Source organism: Corvus cornix, chromosome 10, assembly GCF_000738735.6.
Source record: "Corvus cornix cornix isolate S_Up_H32 chromosome 10, ASM73873v5, whole genome shotgun sequence".
NCBI lineage: Eukaryota > Metazoa > Chordata > Aves > Passeriformes > Corvidae > Corvus > Corvus cornix.
In genome coordinates, this window is record NC_046340.1 from 13,547,398 (window position 1) to 13,571,127 (window position 23,730).

At 37.3% G+C, this 23,730-nt stretch overlaps 1 protein-coding gene across 5 annotated transcripts in view; it reads left to right on the forward strand.

The window, feature by feature from the left end:
• The window catches only part of TCF12 (transcription factor 12), a 160,705-nt gene that overhangs the window by 66,237 nt on the left and 70,738 nt on the right, over positions 1–23,730 (forward strand). The window lies entirely within an intron of this gene.

Below are 23,730 nucleotides of genomic sequence, written 5' to 3' on the forward strand. Positions count from 1 at the left end.
TTTATCTAGGATAGTTTGCGTATGTATAGACCATAAACAGTGGGCTTTCAGCTATTTATTTAGGACAGAGTAAAGCTAAATAGTATTTTAATATAGAATATTTTCTGTATTGATTTATCTCATTTTACTTACATAGAAGAAAATTTAGAGCCCAAATGTATTGAACTCAAGGTTCTACGTTTAGTTGGCTTGGTTGACATTCTACAACATGAAGGAGGAACGCTTGCCTGTTACTGTGCGCCTCGGAGTTTCTGTTTTGTGTGCCTCCTCCTCTCTCCCCAGCTCAGACACAGCTTGGTCTCATGATAGAGACATAGTGCAAATGCCAGTAAACCAATGTGAAATAAAACACCAAATGGAAAGGCAGTGATTCATCAGGAGAAAATGTTATCCAGGCCCCAGTAACTTTTATTCTTCTTTTAACCTGTGCTCTCAAGCATTGTTATTCCCTTGATAATCACTTTCAGCACCGTTATTGAACTGAAAGCTGTGTTTTTAAAGTTGCCACTGCCCTTCTACTGATCTCTCCTTCTTTCTTGATGGTACTTTTATGTTGCTTTCTTGTTTGTTAATGCAATGCAATTGTGTCATTGGTCCAGTTTATTTTCTTCAAAAAATGCCGAAGCCTCAGATGTAGGAAATAATGTGAACTTTAGTTGACACTAAAATCATTAATAGAATTATCTGTCCTCAAATCTATAGAGTATAATTTTACTGTAGTCTTACTTGCGGTTAAACTCATATTTTTGTCCCTTCAATGCACCCGTCTGGATCAGTACACTGTTCTGCCTGAGCACTTCCATGAGGCTTGTGCTCAGCTGCACTTTGGGATTTTTCCTGTCTTTACCTGGCTTGTCGGTCTGCCTGCCTTGGTCTGTTGACTTGTTTTGGCTCTTTTAACAAAAGACCACTTTTTTGTGGTTTTGTAGAGATGTGTTGCTTTTTGTAAAGTTTTTTTTTTTTTTCCTTCATCTTGAATATAAAGAAATTCTAAAACTGTTTATGCTCTGTTACTTGCCATGTGATATGCACTTGGCTATAATGCCTGACTGTTGAAGTCTAGACCATATAATTTTTTCACATTCTCTCTGGGTTTTTGTGGTTCTTTCTCTGTGCACCTCTTAGTGGCCAGTGCTATCGGTGGGACACCATGGTAGAGGAGTCTTTCTCCAGCATGGGTCTTTTTGTTTGTGAGACATTTGTATGCTCAAAATGGGAATCTTCTAAGAGGCCTTTAAGTGCAGATTCTGAACAGGGGTGCTGTGTAGCAGTGTAAATTCTCACCTTCACAGGACAGATTATTGGGCAATAGATCTGGAAGATGAAAAATTTCATATTGTAATATAGTTATAGTAAAGTATAGTAATGTATAGTAATGCATTCAGTGATTCTCTGTTAGAAATGCTAGAAGTTGTGGTGAATGGAGAAGAGACTAACAAAAACCAATATGGGAAAATACATTTTAAAGTGGAAAAATAATAATTTATTGATGGCCAACTTCTAAAGGACATCAAAGCTGCAGGGCTACGGCTTAGTTAAGTTAGAGGAAGGAATATGAGCCAGATGATAAAATTAGACCTGAAAGAGTTTGAATGCAAAATTAGTAAAAATTTGCTTATTTCAGTGTTAGGCCAACAGTATGGCTTGAAGGGGAACTTTGTAGTTTTCCACTGCAAAAAGCAAATTCACATACACATTTTTAGTGTCCAGTATTTTGTTATTTGAAACGTGTCTTTTTTACTGAAGCTTCTGAGATGTGTGTGGATGTTTTTCAGAATGCTTGATCCCTTGTAGCATGTACCATGCTGCTCAAGGCAAGAATCTTTAGATGTCACAGTCATCTTGCCACACATGATGAATCACTTTGCCTAAAGATTTTCTGCCCACAAAGCCTCTGGGGTGGCTCTGTCTCCCTAAAGATGTTCTGTTCAACTGGCCATCTGAGCTAACTGTGCTGTGACCAGTTTGTAAAGTACTAAATCCAAACTTTTTCACATTTTTATTTCTGTTTGTACATAATAAAAGAGGTCATATGCAGAGAAGTAGTTCAGCTTTAAAAAAACAGTATTGCCTTGAACTTGTTTGAATTTTTTTTTTAAATTTAATTTGTCACAAGAATCACATCAAATTATTATAACTGCAGGATACCATCCAAAATGTGTTTTTCTAGATTTTCCCTTTCTAAATTTTTTTTTTTTTTTTTTTTAATATTGCCAATAAACCAGTGTGTGTAATGAGTTTTGTGGCTTTCCTGATCGTGTCCCTCTTTGGATACATTATTTGGTTGTATTGGCCTGTGAAACAGAGTAAGTGGCAGCTGGTAGTAAAACCTGAAGTTTCAAGATACTGAACAGATATCTGATTAACTGTTTTCTTGCAGAGGTCCATAAACTTGCTGTGGGGAACTTGGGGGACCACTCTAAGAACAACATTTGACATATAAATGTTTTAAATGTTTTTAGGATTAAAAAGCAATTAATGCTTTTTAAATAGTTCAAAATTTGGGGTAGGTAAACTTAAATTCATATCTTGCTGTTCATTTTTCAAATTCCGTGGGCTGAAACAACATGCATTGAGCACTTTGTTGTGACAACTCTGTAGAAGTAGTGTATCAACAATAAGACATAGGAAGTGACAAACGGCAGCAAATAAATTTTATTTTCAGCTTTCTTTTTTTTTCCCATTATTAATTATTTATATTCTTACCCTTCCTGCCTTTTTGCCTTTGGCTGTCTTTATGATAATATGTATTCCTGTGTTCTCCCCTTCCCGTGTGATCACTGGAGTCCCTAACTCCCTTTGTAGCCTGTTCAAGGTCTGTTGTTGTGAGGAGGAGGACGTGGCCCTTTGCCTGCTCTATTCCTTCCCCCTGAGAAAATCCATGAGCAGACCTCAGTAGTGATTTAAAAAGGGGGTGGCAATGTAACTACAAACTATTAGATGGCTGTATTTCATCTTTTGCATTTGTACAAAGAACCACCTTTTCTAACTTAGGCCACCTTTCTCCTTTCTGTCCTGTTGACCCTTTTCAAATATTTGCTTAAATAAGCATTGATGGGAGAACTTCTCATCTATTTTCTTTTTTGGAAGACAAATACAAATTAAAAACTTTTCCCCATACTTCCCCTTTTTCCTCTGTGGATATTGATTTATTTTTTTTTTAAATAACTATCCATCTTGCAGAAAATATTTTCACTACCCAGAACATCCTTTAAATATAAAATAGCTCTGAGTAGTGTATACATTCTCTCTGTCATAACTTAGAAATTCTTTTTGTTGAAAATGTAAAAGATTTCAACTCCTTAAGAACCAGCTCAGTAACTACAGGAAAAAAAAGCCCAAAATATTCCTCATAGCTTTTTAAAAAAAGTTAAACCAAACCCACCCTCAGCCTCCATGCTATTCCAGCTCTTCTTTGCAAGGAGATTTTTACTTATAGAAGATAAATTCTTGGTCCTTGTCCTGATTCTTTTTCTCTCATTAAAGATTTTGGTTTTGTTAGCTTCTTCACATTTGCAGCTCTTAAATAGATGCAGTCTATGTCACATTCAAAAGATTGTATTGGAATGAATGTCTTATTTAATACCTGAAAGTATAGCATGATTAGTTTAGGAAAATGCTTATTTGGAAGTCAAAGCCAGTTACGCCTGCCCAAGGTTTAATATTCCCTTTTTTATGATGAATCCAGCTGTGAAGCCTGAATGGAAATCAGACAGCTTTACGCTAACAACTGATCATAAGGAGTCCAGTTAGGAAAAACGCAGAATGATTCATTTTTGTTGACCCTGGATAAAGCTGAGTAACGTCAGTACAGTTGATTAGATAGAAGGGAGCAGTTAGGCAGTACCTAAACTCTAAAGCATTCAATGTAGCTGGGTTTGAATGTTTCTGCAGTAGTTAAAGAAAATTCTTAGTAGCACTGAAGATTTTCTTTGGATTTGAATGCTTGAAAGAATTGCTTTCATGGAGGGAAGTATAGTTCTAATTTGAGCTGTGCTTTCAGTTTTAAGTTTCATTCGTGGAATGAATTTTTTAAGACTTCTTTTAATATTGGGCAAATGTGTGTCTTTTGTTAGGGTGATGTTTGCCTTGCCTCCCTCTCATTTAACCATTTTCACTCAAGAAATTGCAAAATTCTTTCAATCTTAGCTATCTACTGTCATAAGCTTCAACACGTTCTTGCTTATGTTTATTGTAAATATTAATTTTGCTTTATTTTTCATAATGTGAGTAGTTCTTACAGAAATCCATTTCAGGATATTGCACTGACAAGATGGGGCTGTTTTGGTTTTTTTGTAACTGTTTTGTTCATTAACTCCTAGCTCCCTCTTTCCAAACAGCAGTGCTTGTCTAATTTTTAGTGAATGAATACATCAAATTTACTTTTTGCAAGATAAATTTGCTAATTTATATACTATATACTTGTGAATTATATATAATGTTTTATTGATAACTTTGTTTCTGTATATTTTGGGGATACGAATTATAATGTATCTTCAGTTGAGTCCTTTGCTGTAGAAAATGCTTCAGGAATTATGTATTGGTTTTTTTATGGATTAAAATTTGTGTTACTGTTGTCATGATTCCTTCACTGATTTCAACAAACTGATTAAAATCTGTTAATATTAATCTTGATGTCCTTACAGCCTATATAACTTCCATAACAATTAGATCCCTGATACCTGTGCCATGCACTTTTTAAAAACTCTTCTCAGAAGTTCACTAAAATGTCTCTGGTGCATTCATCCTGTCTTTGTGGAAATGCCCTTGCTCACAAGCAGTACCACCTTTTGCTGTCTTGGAATACCCTTTCTTTTGAAGTTTTTTTGGTAAATCTTAATCCTTTTGTGCTCTAGTTTCCAAGTGTTGAACTGAACCTTTTAAAGGTCTAATTATGTCACAAGCAAGCGCAAGCAAAGCCCCGCTGCTTTCCCTTCCTAGTTAATGAGAGGCTCGGTTTTATCTGAGGACCAGAGGAGGTTTAGTGGCTGGGTTGTGCTGCCTACCAGAGTCCCCTATGCCCTTGACTTCACTCAGACAAAATTTTAGCACAGGGAAGGGAAGTGAGATGCTCAGATGGACCTGGAAACATGAGCCGTCCCCTTGCTCATCTTACTTAATGCTTCCAGGTAAGGGTAGGGTTTACTGAGGCACTTTGATTTTGGATGAGATTCTTTGTCAAACTCCTCCCAGCACTTTCCATTGGGAATGTCACCAGCTGTTAGTTTTTTGGCTCTTAAGAGATGTCAAGTCTGTGGCATAGCCATCAACTTGCCCTGTGTTGCATATGAAGTGTAGTGAATATTAGTACTTAATTCATTATATGATTTTCATTTCTTTTCAAGAGCTTTCAAAAGAAAAGGAGCTGAATTTAATCTAAAAACTGGATCTTATTAAGGGAGAAATTCTGATTTTAACACTATAGGTTCCCCAAACACTACAGTAATTAGCATTCTGTAAGTGCCCGAAATAGAACCAGTCGTCAGGCCCTTAATTTAATATTTTTTTGATTAATGATTTTTGTATTCTAGTGAGGGAGAACACTTCCTCTGCTGCTGGTCAACATAATTCTGCAAAAGGATGTGAATATTCCTTTGATAATACTCATGTTTGTGCTTTAACCCTTCCGTGCTCTTCTGTTTAACGCCAAGTGTGCCCCCTTTTTATTGTGTGTAGTTTTTGTATTACAGAATCAGATTTGGCCCTGTGGTTCTGTGAATCATACCCAGACTCTGAATTGTTAGCAAAATATAAATACTTCTGTGTATTTATCTGAGATCTTTGTAATAGGGAACGAAGGAAGTCAAGGAAAGAAGATTAGAAGGCCTCCAGCACCACAAATCACCAAATTATCTGGGTGCTAACTATAAAAAAGTGTGCTTTTTGCTTTTGACATTATTTTTCCCCCCTCCTTGTATTAATGAATTAAATTATGCTGTAGGTCCTTTGTGTAGCCTCCCAGATAGGCTAGGAGAAATTGCCATTGACCTAAAGCAACATGTAGTGCTTCAGAGTGCAACCTAACAACTGTACTCCTATCATGCCTACTATACTTATTTTCCCAAATTCTCAGCCATTTATGCCCAAAAGCAAAACTGAGTTGGTTCAGTAGATGCTACATTTGTGTAATTTTTAACTGTAAAATTTAGAAGTGTCTGCTCTTCATATAATCAGTTTAAGGAATACATAAGTAAAACTAAGCTCTTGGCTTTGGTACCAAGTGGTGGAATCCTACCTACCTGGGCACTTACAGGATTCTTAACATTATATGTGTGTATTAGTCATTTGTTTAGTCTTTTATGTTTCAATTGCAACTCACTTAACTTTCGGCCCCGAGGCGTAATGTAATTCCAAGAGAAGATGTGTTCCTTATCACATTTGCTTCCTGAGTTTCTTTTTAACAGTGCAAATCTTAACAGTATAGTGTGATATGCTCTGGCAAAAATGTCGCCGTATCCTTATGTCTGTAGTGTTTATTGTACTCCTGAGTCATTAATAACACAAACATAAATTAACATTTGTAACTGACCTTTTTTGCAAACTAGTCAAAAGCAGCAAGTGCCCTGATCCAAGTCTTGGTGTGTTGGGATCACGTCACATTATGCACTTTTTTATCTGCTTGTATTACAACTAATCTGTGACACTTGGCCTAAAAGAAATAAAATTATTTCTTTCCCTGAGAGCATTGGTAAGCATATCAATAATTTTTTTAATAGTTTTTTTGTTGTTACCGGTGTTCCTGTTTGTTTCAGAATTTTGTCTTGCATATCACCAGGTCCAGCAGCACATTCTTTCATTGATTTTTCATTCCGCTTTGTCCTTTATCTCTGCTTGCTTGCTATTGTTCAGGGGTCTTTTGGTGGAAGGTGTGAGCATCGTGCAGAGTTTATTTTGGCAAAATGAATAATGTTGCCATTGATCTGGGTCTGAGCCGACTCTTTCCTCGGGCCGAAGTTCTTAGCTTCAGGTTGTTTCCTTCTTGCAGGCTCTGCTCGAATTGCAGCGTGGAGCCGGTGGTTGAGCTCTACCCGGCACTCTATTAATATGCACAACATGACCGGTTTCGGGGGAAGGTTATTAGAATGCTGGTTTGTATCCTCCAGTGAATGAAATGATGTGTGATTATGAAGTCATCAGGCATGGACCAGTAAGGCTCGAGAGAGCCTCCCCCCCAGGTCCTGGGGGTGCCATTGATTGGTGACCATGTGTTTGTGCCCGATAGACTGTGAAATGGTGTGTTGCTACACGGCTGTGTTGCACCTGCGCCCCACCGAGGTGATTGATTGGTTTGGTCATGTGGAATGTTCCCATCTGGTCTGCAGTAATGTGTTTTTTTTGTTAGGGTTTTTTTTTTTCTTCCTTCCTCTTCTCTCCCATTTCCCCTTCATCCACAAGCCGCGAGTGCTGGCTGGGGAGTCAGAGCAGGCAGTCGCAAAAGGCAGAGCTCGGCTTTGCCTTGAGAACAAAGTGGAGCTGCTGCAAGCGCAGCAAGCACTGCTCTCATTCCTGCTCAGAGATCAGATAGTCTGGTGGGGGGGGATCATGAGCAGCTTTTCTAAAAAAAAAAAACAAACTGGAGGAGGGACGGGATACAACAACCAAACCCCAAAACCTACATGTCACTGCAGATTTCTTACTGATTTTACAAAAGCGCTCTGCTATTGTAATTAGATTACCCAAGTAGCAGTGCATGTGGAAGATCTTATTTAACCTCAGGAAAGTAGTAGTTTATTTATTGAAAACTACTGATGTTGCACTTTAAATGCCAAGAAATTATTTTAGTTCCTTTAAAAAAAATTCTATGGTTACATTGGGCGGTCTTGTTTGATATTTCTTAATCTCACTCCTTTTTCATAATTGATCTATTCATTCCACTTAATGACTAATTACATATCAGAGCACATCATCAGCAGCATTCATCATTGTAGAATGTAATAATCAATGACATTTCAACAAAGGAAAAAATAAATATGCAAATAAGGACTCATTAACATTTGCATGAGCTGTTTGAATAATCACGTTGCTGACAAGGCTGTAATTAACAGAAATTGATGCTGAGTTCAGTATTTGATAGTGTGTTTTCTCAGCGTTTTATTGTTGTCACTGCGGGGGCTGGAATGAAGTTCTGCTCTACTTGTACCTTGACTTAGGCTTGATGTGATGGGTTGTGCCAGGTAGCAGAGGCTTCTGGGAGTCCTTAATTCATCTGTGACCTACACTTAATGCATAGAAAGATATTTACTGAAATTGCCATAGTGCTAATGAAAGATTGTTAAATTCTTGATAATTATCTAACAACTGAAGGCAAACCTTCTTTCCAAAGTCAGGAAAACTAAAAATTATTCACCTTTTTTTTTTTTTTTTTACGTTGATAATCTTTTGCATGAGTTTGAAACTATAGAATATGTTATTTGCATTGAAAATTAGGTATTGATGTAGGGGTTTTGGTTTTTTTTGTCTCTTGTTAATCTGGCACACTATCAGTGTCAGGAGCCTTGAGCTTTATTGTAATTGAAAATCACTTGCTAAGGAAAATGTTGTGTAATTATGAAATGTACAGTCTCTGTCTCTTCCCCTCCCTTTTTATTATTGCAACTTTACTGCCTCCTCCTTCCTTTCTTTTTTTTCTTCTTTTTTTTTTCCCTCCCACCGAAGCTTCCTCTTTTTGTCATGGATATCAACTGAAATGCACAAAACACAATAAAGCTGTTTATGTCAGTTTTTTTGGATGACTGTAAGTGCTGATTATAACAAGTTTAAGGAATTTCCTTTGTTGAGTGTGTACCCACACCATATGGCTCAACATGGAACATTAACTTGACAGGGATAATGGATTGTGGTATATGGAGACAATTTTGCCTGCAGCTTCACTATAACTCATTCTGGTTGGGGATCACAAGTTTATAATATAGGATGCAGCAAACATCCAGATGGATTTACTTTACATAAAAGAGTTGCGTTTCTTTTTATTTCCTGCCTGTAATTGGAAAAAAAAAAGACTTTTAAAAAAAGAATTAAAAAGTAGTAAACAAAGAATGGGCCTTATTCAGGGAAGAAAAATCTTAGTGAAACTGTGTATATATGTAGCTGAAGTGTTTTGGATACATTGAAACATGATAGGTGAAGTGTAACTTACACACATGCGCATAATTTTTGAAATAATATCTCACGTGCTTTCACTTTTCAGAATATTTCAGTGTAGCTCCAGTTCTAGAAATACATAATATTCTAGGATAGTGTGAAAAAAGCTATTTAAAACATATATCTGATTTTTACTTAAAGGCTGTTTTTGTCATAAGCAAAGTGACTACTTAATTAGCGTTGTGGTGCTCTGGTAATGCTTTGATAGTACCCTGGGTTTTTTTAGGAAAACAATAATCTTTGTAAGATTTTTGTGATACATACAAAGAAAATACTGCTGAAATAGTTTTACTTCACTGTTTACCTGATATAATAGAAGTGTCCAAATGTCTTAGAAGTATAACAAAAGTCAGTATAAGTCTAATGAGTCCTAGTGATCCGCACGCCCAAGGTAAGTCCTAATTTTACGAATACTTCTGCATCTAAGAGACTTTAAGCACACATAATCCCGTTAAGCATGTATGTAGCTGTTTGAAGGATCAGGGTCATAAATCCATATTTAGGATTTCAAATAGAGCTACATGAGATGGCTTCAGCATTCCTGTGGACTTGTGATTGAGTTATACTTCAAATAATATTGGGTATTTTGCTATCTGAAAAGCAGACATCTTTTAGCTATGAGTTTTGGAGATTCTTTTAAAACACTATTTTTTTGAGACACTGTGAATTTTGACCTTCTGTATCCAAAATAGCTGCTTTAATTTTTTTTCACTTTGAACCACCATCACATAGGTAAAAATGTATTAATTTTTTTCAATTATCTCTTGAGGTAAGTACCTGAGCAGATGGACAAGACATGGTTCATGGTTGGGGAAGAGAGATACTGGTTGTGATTATAATAGGTACTGTTTGTCTGTCCAGTCTTCCTCCCCTGTTACTGACTTAATAGGTTGACATCACAATTTAGCATATTTAGATATTATCCAAAGTTTCAGAAAGTAAACAGCTATAAAGAATCTGCATTTGAGAAGGGAGCAATAAAAAGGATCACTAACTATTGACCTATGAAGAATCTGTGTTAGCTTAAGATGTGGGGTTTCTTTCAGGTTTTCATGCTGCAAATTATACTTGAAAAAGCTTCTCTATGTTCATTCATCTTCCCCCTGCATGCCTGGCTCTGTGTGTGATAATCACAAACAGGTGGGATTTTACTATGGACTTAGACATTGTTGCTTGTATTCTTCCTATGAAGTCCCTTATTTGCTACTGCCACTACAGCTACAAAAAGACAGTCTCGGGAAAACACATGGATTTATCTTTAACATTTTTCATAAAACTGGCACCATATTTGATGTAAAGGAACAAAAACATCATCTCCAATATAGCAGTCAGATGGTGGATCTTTAATTTATTGTCTGCTGTTTGGGAAACACTAGGATAGGGAAATGCACACCAGTGTTGCAATAAAGTTGAAGAATTTATAGATAAGAAAATTCTTTCCAGGAACTGTAAGGGGAGTTGACTATTTCTGCCAGCTTCTGGACTTCTTGTCTCCTTTTAAGCTTCAGAGGGAAAAAAGGAGTCAAACCCTCAGCAAACACTTAATAAAATTGAAATTTTGAAGATAGCATTTTTGTCCTGTATCAGCATTTACTGACCCACCAAAGAACTTCTGCAGGACTCTGATTTGCAAAAGAATGTGAATGTTCTTCCTAGGTTACAGTGATGACTACCTGCAACATAGATTATACCCCAGTCACTGGAGTTCTGTGAAGTTGTAAGTGCTGTGTTGGCAATAAGAATGTTGCACTCTGTGTGCATGTTTCTTATTCAGGCCCTGGAAAAGCTACAAAAGCAAGCTTCACTTTTTTTCTGATCTTGTAATCTGTAGTGGCCTGTGGGGAGTGCACTGATGATCTACTCTTGTTAATGGCTTAGTGTGAGGATGTGATAAAAGTCCAGTAAGTTGTCAGTAGAAAGGCCATCAATAGAAATTTATTAAGAGTAATGCTTGAAAGTGAATTCCACTGGCCTCTGACAGTAAACTGCTGTAACACTCTTTGATCCTGAAGGGTCTGCTGAATCTCAAGTTGAAGTCAACGGTTTGGGTATAAAGAGCAATGATTTAATTTCTGTTTCGCTAATGATTTATTACTAAATATTGCTGCAGCCTTTGGATTACTGTTTTTCTTTATGGAGCTGTACTTTAAAGGGATTCGGTCGGAAGGGGAGTCTCGGTCCGTGCCGGTGTAAGGCGGTGCCTTACCCCAGGTGACAGTTTCCATGCGCGGTTTCTGTGGCGCTGCAGAGCCGGGGCCGGGAGGGGGCGCTCTGGGCACGGCAGCGGCCGCGCCGCGGGGAGCGGGAACGGGCCCGCGCCGGCGCCGCCTCCGCGGCTGGCGCTGCCCGGGACGGCATTGTCACACCGGAACGGCGGTGCTGGGCCCCCGCCGCTCCTCACACGGCGTGCTGCGAGCCGCCACCATGTTTCTGCCCTTCGAGAAGGTGGATGTGTTACTACTGTATTTATGGCAAAACCAGAAATTCATTTCTACCTTAAATAGCACTTCTGTTAAGTTGCAAACTGGTTATTATTGACTTAGTACTTTTTCAATATTTCCAGTAATTTTGACGGAATTTCTTGAGAACTACAGTAAGAGCAGGCTGGGATGATGTGTCTTCCTTTGTCAGATTTCTCTGTGATCTGCCTGCAGTCAGTCCCCCATCAGTCTCCTAAGTGTGTAGTTCGTATGAGCAGTCCCTGCTGAATTTAGTCCATTTCTATACCTGGAAGTAGATATGTGCTTAGTTGCTTTACTGTTTTCATGCCTAAACTTACTTCTAATAAATGTGGAGTATTGATTAGGTCCTGTTTTCAATGGGACCTTCAGAATCAAAGCAATGGGATTAAGTCTCAGTGTTTGTTTAGCAGTAGTATGGTGACCAGTGTGAAAAGGGGAATGACCATATACTTTAACTGAATCTCAAACAGATGAAAAGTTAACTAATATGGGGCAGGATTAAACTATTAGCAAGTGGAAGTCTTGCATCTTGCCCTAAAACAGAAGACTGTCTCTTATAATATCTTTGTTCTAAAGAGACATGCATGCTTTAATGCTCCTTTTGGGGAGGGAAGCAGTTCTGAAAGCTCAGTGCCATTCCTTGTCTCTGGACTGCCATGTGACTTTCTCCATTTGCCAGTTTTAAAATGGTCCCTGTAATTTTTCTTCAACAGCTTACTTGAAGCAAGTGAGTTGGAATTATATCAAGGAGCAAAGTTTAAAATTCTTTGGCCAAAAATTTCTTTTTAACTATGGGGGCAGATGCTACTGTTACCGAAGCCGTGTTTCTGATTATGTACTTTGTTCGGTAATTTGGAAGACTTAGCATTAGTATCATTACTTACAGAATTGAATAACTTTTCATTTCAAGACAGAACAGCAGCAGGATTTGAAATGTTTGAGTTTGGCAAGAAAGGGCTTGTCTGTAAAACAATGAAATTGCGTTGGGGAAATACAGTGCCTCTGTTCAGCTGGGGCAGGCTGAGGTACACTGCGAGCTGTTGTGAGCTGCAGCTGCATTTACCATCAAACACTGAGCTGGTGCCGATGAATGTTTTGTTTTTAGTGTCATGGAAACTGTGAGCCAAAGAATGGATATTCTATTCATCTGGGAAAATAGCAGTTCGCTGCATAAAACATCAGTTGCTTCCAAAGCAGTTCTTAAAATAGACTTTGTGAATATAACCCTAGAAGTAAAAGTGCAGCAATTTAAATGACCTCGGTACTACTTTGTTTTTTTAAAATTAGAATATATGTGTGAATTAAATAAACATAGAAGTAGTGAAATTTCAAGATACAACTGTGGCATAGAACTCCTACAGTGATTCCATGTTTTACTTTACTATGCAACTTTTAATTTAAAAAATGGAGAAACCCAGACATTTCAATATCAGTCTTAATAATTTCTGTGATTCTTCTTCAAATGGCGTGCTCAAAGAAGGATAGTTTTGGTCATCATTTAGTATCATTTACTGTTTTGTACAGCATAGTACAAATCAAACTCATTGCAGAGATCGGATATCCAAGAGAGTGCTCTCATGGGCAAAGAAGAAAAGAGGTATGGAACGGTGTTGTGTGGGTTTTTAAATGCATGAGCATTTTTGCAGAGCCAGTATGTAGTGAATAATTAAGGGACTTAATTCAGTTGAATTGGAAAGCTTAAATTTGTTGCACTAAATTTTGATGTTGAGGGAAGAGTAAATGTGAGAGGCAAGGAGAAACCAATACAGAAAAATAGATATACAAAGTCATTGCAAAAGGAAGCTGAAGAAATTGGAATTAGTTTGACCTGATGGAAGTTGGGGGGAGAATTGCCAGCTGCAGGATTTCAGAATCCTGGATTCTGGAATAGATGTGATACTAGTTAAAAGAAAGGAACTTTTGCATGCAGTGAAGGCAGTGGGATTCTTTCTGTTTATTGCTCTCTAGCTTAAGGTTGGTTGGTTGGTGTTTGTGGGCTGGTGAGGTTTTGTTTTAATTGGGGGTTTGGAAATTAGATGCAATATTTTTGATCTGGTGTAAGGCATGCTGAGCAGAGGTGGATGGTCACTGCCCTGGCCATGCTGTCTCGTGTAGCTGCCCCTTCAGACCACCAGTCCTTCTCCACACAGCTGGATCCCAACCTGCACTGGTGCAAGGGGCTGCTCCATGCCAGGTGCAGAGCTTTACATTTGTTATGGCTGAATTTTATGAGGTTCCTGTTGGCCCAATCCTCTAGATTGTTTCTATTCCTCTGAATGGTAGTCCTGCCTTCAAGTATACCAGCTGCACCTCTGAAACTGGGGTCTGTGCAAATTCTTTTAGGGTGTGCTCTGTGTTTTCCTCCAGGCTGATAAAGACAATAAGCAAGTAAGGTTCCATATACACTGTATAGTTGGTAATAACAGAATTATAGATGAAGGGAGAGTGATAAAAACATACATTTAAGTTGAAAAATCTGCATGAGAAGTAAAATAGGTGCTTCAGAATCTGAGACTTAGATGAGTTACTCAGTACAGGATCAAGAAAAGTGTTTTCTAAGTGTTTATGACTGTTTGATATCAAGAACTAATGTGTAGTTGAAAGCTTACAGCAGAGATAACAGCTAGGTATGAAATGGGAAATGTCTTTGAAATTAATCCTTGTTTCTGTATTAAAGGCTTCCACAACAATATGGGAACTCCACACTACCTGTTTTGTAGTCTGGGGAGTTGAAGTACAAGCAGGAAAAATAGATAAAAAGATACAAAACCCATGTGGTTTTACTTTCACTCATTAATACTGTTTAGGCTTAGAAGGATGATTTTCAGTCTGCAATGCTTTCAGGTACCATAACCACATATCCTTAACACCAAGGTGGACATTTGGCCTTTTCTAGTGAACACCTCAGAAGGTTCCCTGTGGGATTTTCCAAGGCCAGTAGGCCTTTTACAGAGCTCTGAGGTAAGCCAACAGGAAAGGTTAGGATAATGGAGGAACATGGAAAGTTTTTATAGCTGCCACCCTCCTCCTGAAGGGTAAATCCAGGTCCTGGCTGCAGGGCCATGTCTCAGTCCCACAGACATCCTTCTGTGCTTGGCTGAGTAAGAGGCAGTTTGCTTCCTTAAGTACAGTTCACAGCACTCCACCGACCTGTCTTCATTTGTTTCAATCTGCCAACAAGCTCTGAATTTCCAGTAATGAATTGGAGATTTAGACTGACAAGCTGATGCTTTAAAAAAAAAAAAAAAAAAAGACTAAATTTAGGGGCAAGGTTTGAGTCATGTTGATGTTTTCAGTTGCATTTAAAACATTGTCTGGTGCCTAGCTTTTACGCTCTCTGTGCATTATTATTTTAATAGAGTAATAAGGTTATTCCTTTAAATTATTCTTTTAAAATGTATCCTTTTATTGTCAAACAGTTTATCAATGCACATAGCTTACAAGAATCAGGTACATCGATACTGTACTGTGCCAGCTTACAGTGGAAAAAACACACCTTTCCCACAAATTCAGGCTGAAGGGCATTACCATTAGCCTATTAATCCTTTATTAATAAAATTCCATTTTGGTGATGTCAGTAGTTACGATTTGCTATCAGAGCAATAAATTATTTGTGTAATCATATTTGCTTCTTTTAAATATTTTACAAAATGAACTTTCTTCTGGAGATTTTGCACTTTGAGTATTCTAAGACTTAGTAAAAACCAGTCTTAATATCTGAGAAAACCTCCTAGTTTATATATATTTGAAAAAAAATATTTTTAATCCTTACCTCAACCTGCTGATACAGACGTGCAGAGTGTTAGTAATTGCTTTTACATTCTCCTTGCTGTTGATATAGAAAGTATTTCATCATTCTTATTCATATGACCATTTCCATAAAATAATTACCAATATTGCAGTGAGTGTTCTTTTTGTTCTTAACATGCTGAAGAAAAGTGTTTCCCTTATCTGCTTTAGGTCATTTAAAGCCTCTGGAAAGCATGTGTAGCCAAGCAGAGAGGTAGTATTCATTGATATATGAGGTTTTATTCTTTAGTTCATTGAGCAGCTCCCCATGTTCCATGGTGTTTTTAAACCTGAGACTTATAATCACCTTGACTATGTCTGGACCTGGGTTATTACTCTTAATGTTTCTTCAGTTGCGTTCCCACACCTGTTATTATCTCTTATAAATACTGTGACTTAAAAATCCAGTATTCATCCTTGAGGTGCCTTGGCAGTAAGGTACTGGTGTTTTCGTGAATACACGGAGATGTGAGGTGCCTACAGATGAGGGATGGTTTAGAGAGTTCTGTATTTTTTCGGTGGTTTTTGGTAGACAGTTAAAAGTTCATTCTGTGTGTAGCTCCAATAGCAGTTTACATTTCTGCAGACAGTGATGTTCTCTTGTGCAGTTATTGTCAGTGGTTCAGGGCTTGGGAAGATTGCTTTCAATTTTTGAACAGTCTAAAGTTCCGTACTGTAAATACTGTTTTTCTACTAAAATAAGAACACCTATTTTAAGCTCTAAGCATTTTAAGTATTTTGCATTAATCTAGACTATCTAATTATTCTTTATGGGGTTTCTGTTTCACGTTCTTTTGGCTCGATGTGCCTTCATATAATGCATGTGAATAGTCAGGAGTTTCCAGCCCCCAAACAGGAGATGGCTCCTTTCAGGCACTGTCTCCTGAGGATTTCCCCTCCTATTTTAACAGGTAACTTGATTATTCTGTGGTGCCTGTGGGAATTGTTTCTAGAAGAGGTAATACTCAGAAAGCACTTAACATGTTGTTTTGTCTTCTAAAATGTGTTTTAGCATCTCATGTGTGTTTGGGGTTTGGTTTTCTATGTTGTTTTTCTGTGTTGTTTGGTTCTTTGGGTGGTTTGGCGGGGTGTGGGGTTTTTTTCTGTTGGTGGTTGTTGGTTTTGTTTCTTCAGGCTAACTGAAGAACTAGATACTGCTAGTTTGGAGCCCACAGTTTGGGAATTCCTGTTTTACAAACCTCTGTGCAATTGAGATGGCTGTGAAGGGTGAAGTTAGAAAAAGTTATGCAAGTCATTCAAATAAGAACAGTCAAAGGTGTTGTACAATGAAGGACTATTGTATGCATTTGCCTTATGGAAGATGGTTATAAATGTTTGTTGTGTTTGTGCCTGTGTTTATACAGAAAATGGGCAAGGGGGGAATCTTTCTTTGTTGACAAGCTGACTTTTCACATTTAATGAGAATTAATAGATCTTGGATAGTGAGAGAAGCCATAGATATCTGCAGAATTTATTTTTTTTTGTGTGTGTGTACATATATATATATATATATCTATATATCTGAAGTAATCTAGTAATTTGTAGTAAGTAGTGTCACCAAAATAATCTTTTAATTGGAGACAGGTGTAGCAGTTTGTTGTAAAGTGTGGATTCTCTATTCATTTCCAATTAAAAAATCCTCTTGACTTTAGACTTAAGAATGTAATTGATGTTCAAAGTAATTTTTGTGCTTAGATCTGGGACAAATTCCACACCAGGAGAGCAAGGGATGCTTTTCATGTTAACTATAAGTAGCAACTTTGTTAGTTACTTGAGAATTTTAACCGAATCCCTTGGGGATGAGGTGGGGGAAGATGGCAAAAGGAGAAATATTTTAATAGACAAAGTGAAGACACTTGGATACTCTAGAAAAACATGAGATGGATAGGTGAGGTAAGTAAATGTATATGACAAATGCCACCAGTGTGGAATGTTTGTGTGTTCATATGCAAATTCACTTTGCTTATTGTTTTCTGCATATTCAATATCCCCGATTTCCCTCATTTTTGGTATATTTTTAATCTGTTTCTCACTGGATGTTCTCGCTATGTGTAACACATATTAATGGGTTCATAGAGTGTTAACATTATTTATGGTAAGGTTAGCCTGGGGTAGACATACTAGTGGAGAATTTGAAACTACATAAAACAGCTATTCAGGAACTCTTTGGATCTCAGATACTTGCCCACATATGCTTGGGGGAGGAAGAGAAGAAAGTTCTTTCTTCAGGTTTGTACCCCTCTTCCCTCAGTTACTGCTGTGCATTCTTCCTGCCAGCGACTTCAGTGCCTTTTAGCCTTGCAAACATTTGATTTGTTATTCAGCACAGTGTAAGCCTGCTAAGTGGAGGGACAGGAATAGTACTGAGGAAGGAGCCCTCATGGATCAGCCTCTGTTGGAATAGAAATGTTCTTAGTTTGACAGGAGCATATAAATTATGAGTTCATAGGGTCAATCCAAATATAATGTGGAATTTAGTCCACCTTTACTTCCTGTGTATTTGAAGTACATAAGAACGTTAATAAATTGTTTTTATAGCACAAGATCTGTGCAGTGATCTGCAAACTGACAAAATACTCCATCTTTTCTTAGATGTACTTACAAATCAATGGGATGGATGTGTCAAAGGCATGTCTTTGAGAAGCAGGTCTTTAATACCTCTTCACACACTGACATTATTTTTTAAAAAAAATATTGTGTTAAAGAAGTTGTGAGAAATTCCTTGACTTCTGTGTTTAACGTCTTTATAAATATACTCTGAGATTTATTGCCTGGCTGGTTCAATCAGTAGAATTTTTATAGTGAAAGGCATCTGCAAATGCTGACACAACTGTAAATATAAATATAAAAACTTCTGATATTTAGAGTCTCTGGAAAACAAACTGAATTTTTTTTCCAGATCATCTTGTCCAAATGTCAACAAAAACAATAATTCAATATTTGTTCCTAAATTGCAAAAGTTATAATGGGAGGTTGATTACAGGTAATTCCATCTTCAGAATTTTCACATTTTGGATTATTTGAATGTGAAAAGCACTTCTTGCTCCAAATAAGTAATAGGACTAGCTAACAGAAGTATAATGCTGTCTTCTTACAAATGAGAATTTAAGGCATGGAGAATCCTTGGAGATTCCTGGCAGACCTGAGATTGGATGGTTAAATCCCATAAATCTCATTCAAAATCTTAGACTTTTACTTCTTGACAATCATTAATTTTATAGGATCCCAGTCTTTCAAAATTTTGGCCAAAAAAAGGAGGAGGGAGCAAATCTGTAGTGTTAAAACCAAGTTTTTCTAAAACGTTTACTTCTGCTGTCTTGGAAAATCTTAGAAGGTGTCACAGTATGGGGAAAAATACTCCAACATTTTTTCACTAATTGCAGTCTGTACATATAATTTTTATGATGAGCTATATAGACTGCATTGCTGATAAACACTTGGGCATGGCATTTCCGGGTAAGTATGTTTGTAGTTTTTCTTCTGTTCTGTTACTTTATTACAATTTTTCCAGTAATGTGATTTTATTGTGTATTAATTACTTATTAAACTTAAGGTTAAAAATTTGTCCTACAAGTTTGCAGATATTCCATATTGTGTAGGTTTGACTGCTTTGTTAAAAGGTAAGAGAGCATGGATGAATTTGCAAGACTTAGAGGGATATTGATTGGGGAAGCTGCTTGCAGTCAGAAGACTGAGCTAAGATGGAGCATGTGATGAGATAAAGGCTAGGTTAGGAAAGTGATTACGACTGGGGACCTGCTAATCACTGACCTCTGTAGGGATCCTGTAGTTTATCACTAATCTCACTTGCACTTGGCATTTTCCTGTGTTGCTGCTTCATTGTTCATAGCTGAGTGAGTAATTTGGCTTGGGATGAACAGGAGGAGGGTGCTGCAAGTCCAGCAGCTGCACTTGTTGGCACTGGGTTGTTAAACATCCTTAGTGCAGCCAGCAGCATGCTTGGCACACATCAGCCAATAATACTTAAACATTGTCATGAAGAGAATAGGAGGTCATTTGTTTTAAGCCATTTCTTCAAATTGTGTTGCTCCAGATCTGTTTCATTTCCCGGAGTTCTGGTCTCAAATATCATAAGGAAAAATGTACGTTGTATTTTGATAAGTATTCACAATATATACATGTGTGCATTACAGATCTTTTAAATGCTAGAGAGAAGATACTAAAACTGTTACAGCCTCTATTAATGAGTAGGCTATATAGCAGTAGAAAAGGAAGAAATTATTCCTCTGCTGCTGTGGGAAATGTATGGATATATAGTAAAAATTTTTATGGCTGCATGTGTCAGTCTTGCCTCAATGAAGGCAACACAACAAGTCCTAGGAGCAGGGATGGACTTGTGTTTTAATCAAACAATTTTTTTTTCCACTGTACTGAATAATTGCTGAATAAGAAATTTTTAATGCCAACAAAATTTAAAAAAATAAAGAGCAGACCTGCAATAATCTTATTCTATGAACTTTGTGTACTTTCTACTTCATGGTAATTTGGAAAGCAATATTGATTAGTAGAAAAATGTCTTTGTTGAAGGTTTTTCTTGTATCTTTTGTATGTGCCTGTCAGTGTAGCTTGTGAAGCTTGTTCCTTGATACATTGGATCTGCATATGAAAAATTATTTGAATGTATTCATTCTGTGGGTAACAGACACATACTTTGCTGGATGTGGAGGGGGAGAAAGCAGTATAAAAATTCATTTCTAGATGAATTACCAACACTATTTTAATAGCTTGAAAAGAAAAATAAATTCTCGAAGTTGTCAACAATGTTTTGTTATAAACTGACTTTTGGGTAGGCTATCTGTAGGGACCAGTTCAAAGTGTTATATCAGTGATGAAATGATGTTTAGAAACTGTAAAAACAAGCTTCAGTATTCACTTGGATTCTCTGTACAAGTAGGGCAGACATATTTCATGTCTGACAAACAGAGCAGCTGCCAGCTGTGGTCACTATAGCATTCATACTGAATGATAAACATTGCTTCATTAAAAGATGTTGTTGCTTTCCATATTGCCAACCAAACAAATTCTTAGCAATGCACAGAAAGATCTTCAGTCTGTAAAGGGTTAATTCTGTGGGAATTGAAATAATTTTTTGAGAGTTCTGTCATCTTCTCATAAGCCAAGCATTATCTAGCAGTGGGAAAAGGCTGTTTTATACTGGCAGGCATTTATAGCACATTCACTGAAGTAGTCCTCAGCTGAGTTAATGTAGTGCTGTTTTCAGCTCACTATCACTTTGCATCTTGCTGTTTCAGTTCGTTCTGTGTTAAGAGTATTTAGGCTGCACAGCTGTTACACATGTAGATGTATTGTGGAAGACAATTCCTCATGTGGTATTCAAAGGCTATATTAAGTTGTGAGCATATCACATTTAGACAAGTGATTGCAAGAGAAAAAAATTATTTACTAAATGCCTATTAATGTTTGAATTGATAGAGAATGTGTCAAGGTTTTAAATTTACACTGTTGGGAAATATTTGTGGTTCCAAATGCCTAGTGGGATTTTCTTGGTTGGGTTTCTTTTAATTCCATAGTCCCTGAACTTTGAGCCTGTTAGGTGGTGACTCGGTCCTTGAAGTTTTTCCTGATAAAAACACATGAAAATTCAAAAAAACCCCAAAAGCCCAATAAAGCACATTAATTCCAAGTTATTAAAATATTCAAATCCTTTGTGAATTGACCTGTGCAGATGTAAATTTTTTGTATATAACCATCTCAATTGTTTTTAAATGTCTCTTGCTTTATTCCAAATCTGCTTGGAATGCACAACTCTGGTATGTAGAGCCACTAGTACATAAACTGAAGAAAAGTTTACCATGATGCTTCTTTGTAAGCAAGACATAGATTTTTATTCTAAAATGACAGCATCTAACTTTTTTGTTGTGTGAAAATAAAATCAGATCTGAAGAGGAAATAAACTTCATCTGGGCATCTGCTTTACCTTCCCAGCTGATATGTCTGCACACTTTCTTACATCCATGTCTACACAAACCTGTGCAAATGAAAGTGTTCGATGAGGATTTTGTAATTAAGTGGTTTTTGCAGACTCCTCTCCTTCTTCTAATTAATGTCGGGTGCCATAGTGAATTTCCTTATGTCCCCAAAATGCCGACCATTAGTGTTTCTGAATTTCCAGCTGTAATGCAAAAGAGACTACTGCTATCTGTGTAGTGAGCACTGACTGGGACAAGACCTGAGAGAGGGTGAAAAAGACCCAACTGCAAGTCTTCTGGGGTAAACCTGCAAGTCATTTCAGGGTCTGCTTTGGCTCTCAGTCTCACTGTATTTTTAAAGTTTGCATTCTCATAAGCACTGGCACTCCAGTAGGTTTGGGTTTTATTGTAACCTCTACATTTTTATGCTCTTCTGTCAATCTGTAGAGAGTATGAGTAAATAAGAAAGGTATTTCATAAGCTAAAAACCAACAAAGGGACTCTCCTTTGATATATTTGGCCATGTGTATGAACTTTACTGGATGCTAGAGGCTGCCCATGCATTGATCAGAGAGTGTGTATGGGACCTACCTTCTTGTAAACCAACAAGAATGTTACCCACCTTTCAAGTACTTGTGAAGTATTGCTAAGTATTTTCTCTTTCTATTGAGAAATAAACATTACCTGTGACATTAGCTTACAAAGGTTTAAATAGTGAGATTAGCATTTTGCCTAGACTGGAGCAGCTGAAGTGTGTTGAAATGAGAACAGGCAATTTGAAATCTGTACTGTCACCTTTTCCATTGTGTTGGTAGTGAAGTGCTATGGCCAGACAGCATGATGCTGGGCAACCTTGATCTTTTCTCACTGAAGCTTCAGGGGCTTCAGTGAACTCCTGTAATGTGCTCTAATGGTGCCCAGGATTGCTCACCTCTGTCCCATCCTTGTGCTGTGCTAACGTGGCGATGAAGTTGCTGACATTGTTCCAGTCCCACATGAGGGACCACAGGGTGCAGTTCCATAGTTTGAGAGACAGCCAGGAGCAGGGCTTGAGTGTGGGCTCGATGTGTGTTGCTGTAGTGTGTGCCTGTTAATTTTTGGTGTTTAAAAAATGTGTACCTTTAACATTGTGGCACTACTGCAAGTTTGAGAGTCCTGTCTAAGTGCTTGCACTGGGAATGTGTTTGGGACACTATCTGTGAAAGGCATCCTCTCATAGTTGATCCTAGGTTGTTTTCCAAACCCTTCATTGAAAAGCTGAGGCATTTGAACACAGGTTAAATGTTAATTTGCTCCAACAAATTTTTGAGAAATATTTAGGCACTACAGCATCAGAAAGCCTTGACTTTTCCTGGTCACTTCTCAGAACCAAATTTACCATGGATTGGGCTGTTCCAGTAAGCTTTTCTCCTTTAATATGAATCTGCCATACTTTAAAAAAATATAACATTTAAATAACTTGATTTTATGCATTCTTATCTAACAATTTCTTGCTTGCTACACAAACCATAATTTACATCATAATTTTTCGAGCCTGTGTAATTGACTCTTGTACAAATATTTGTTTTAAAGCCTGCCTGGAATACTGCATACTTCAGTCAAAGTTGTTTATCATGTGATATGAGATTCTCATTTTCTGGAAAGAAAATGCTGAGTCTGGTTTAATATGAACAGCATGATTCATCCTACTACTTATAATTTTGCATGCTAGGTATTTTATTTGCTTGGTGCTTGATAGTTGTTAGAGGCAAATTGCTTCGGCAGAAAAATGTAAAATTTTTCCTCCCTTTGTTACAGCAGAGCTGCCATTTTTCAAGCAAACTATTGTTGACCATACCAGTGCTAGTTATCAAGATTACAATCTTGCAGAGATGTGGTTCCAAGAGATTCAGACTTGTTTTTCCTCCCTGCTTACACAAGATGCACTTTTAAAATGACCAAAAAGCATACTTTATATTCTCCTCTTATGAAATTATATTTAGGGATTTTTGGTAGTAAGAGAGAAAAATCAGAAAAAGCAAAGGAAGTCCTATTCTTGAAGTGCAATTGCAATATCATGTAGCTATTTATCCCTGAAATGGGAATGTGGAAGAAAGGCTACTTTTTCTTCTTATTAGGACAGGAGAACACACACATTGTTTGCAAAGGGAATGCCTAGTTGGGTGAGATAGCATTCATTTTCAAATGGGTAGATCTGGTTAATTAATGCTTGCTTTTGGATAAGACTCTGAGTAGTGGTACAGGGTTTTACTGAGTCCTAACTGTGTCATAATTAGGGCAGGCACATGCACAGTGTTTTCTGTTATACACTTACTTGATGAATGTCTGATGCTTGGCATTGTTCAGCGGGCTTCTATTCAAGATTTTTTTCAAGGTGTTGATCCTGA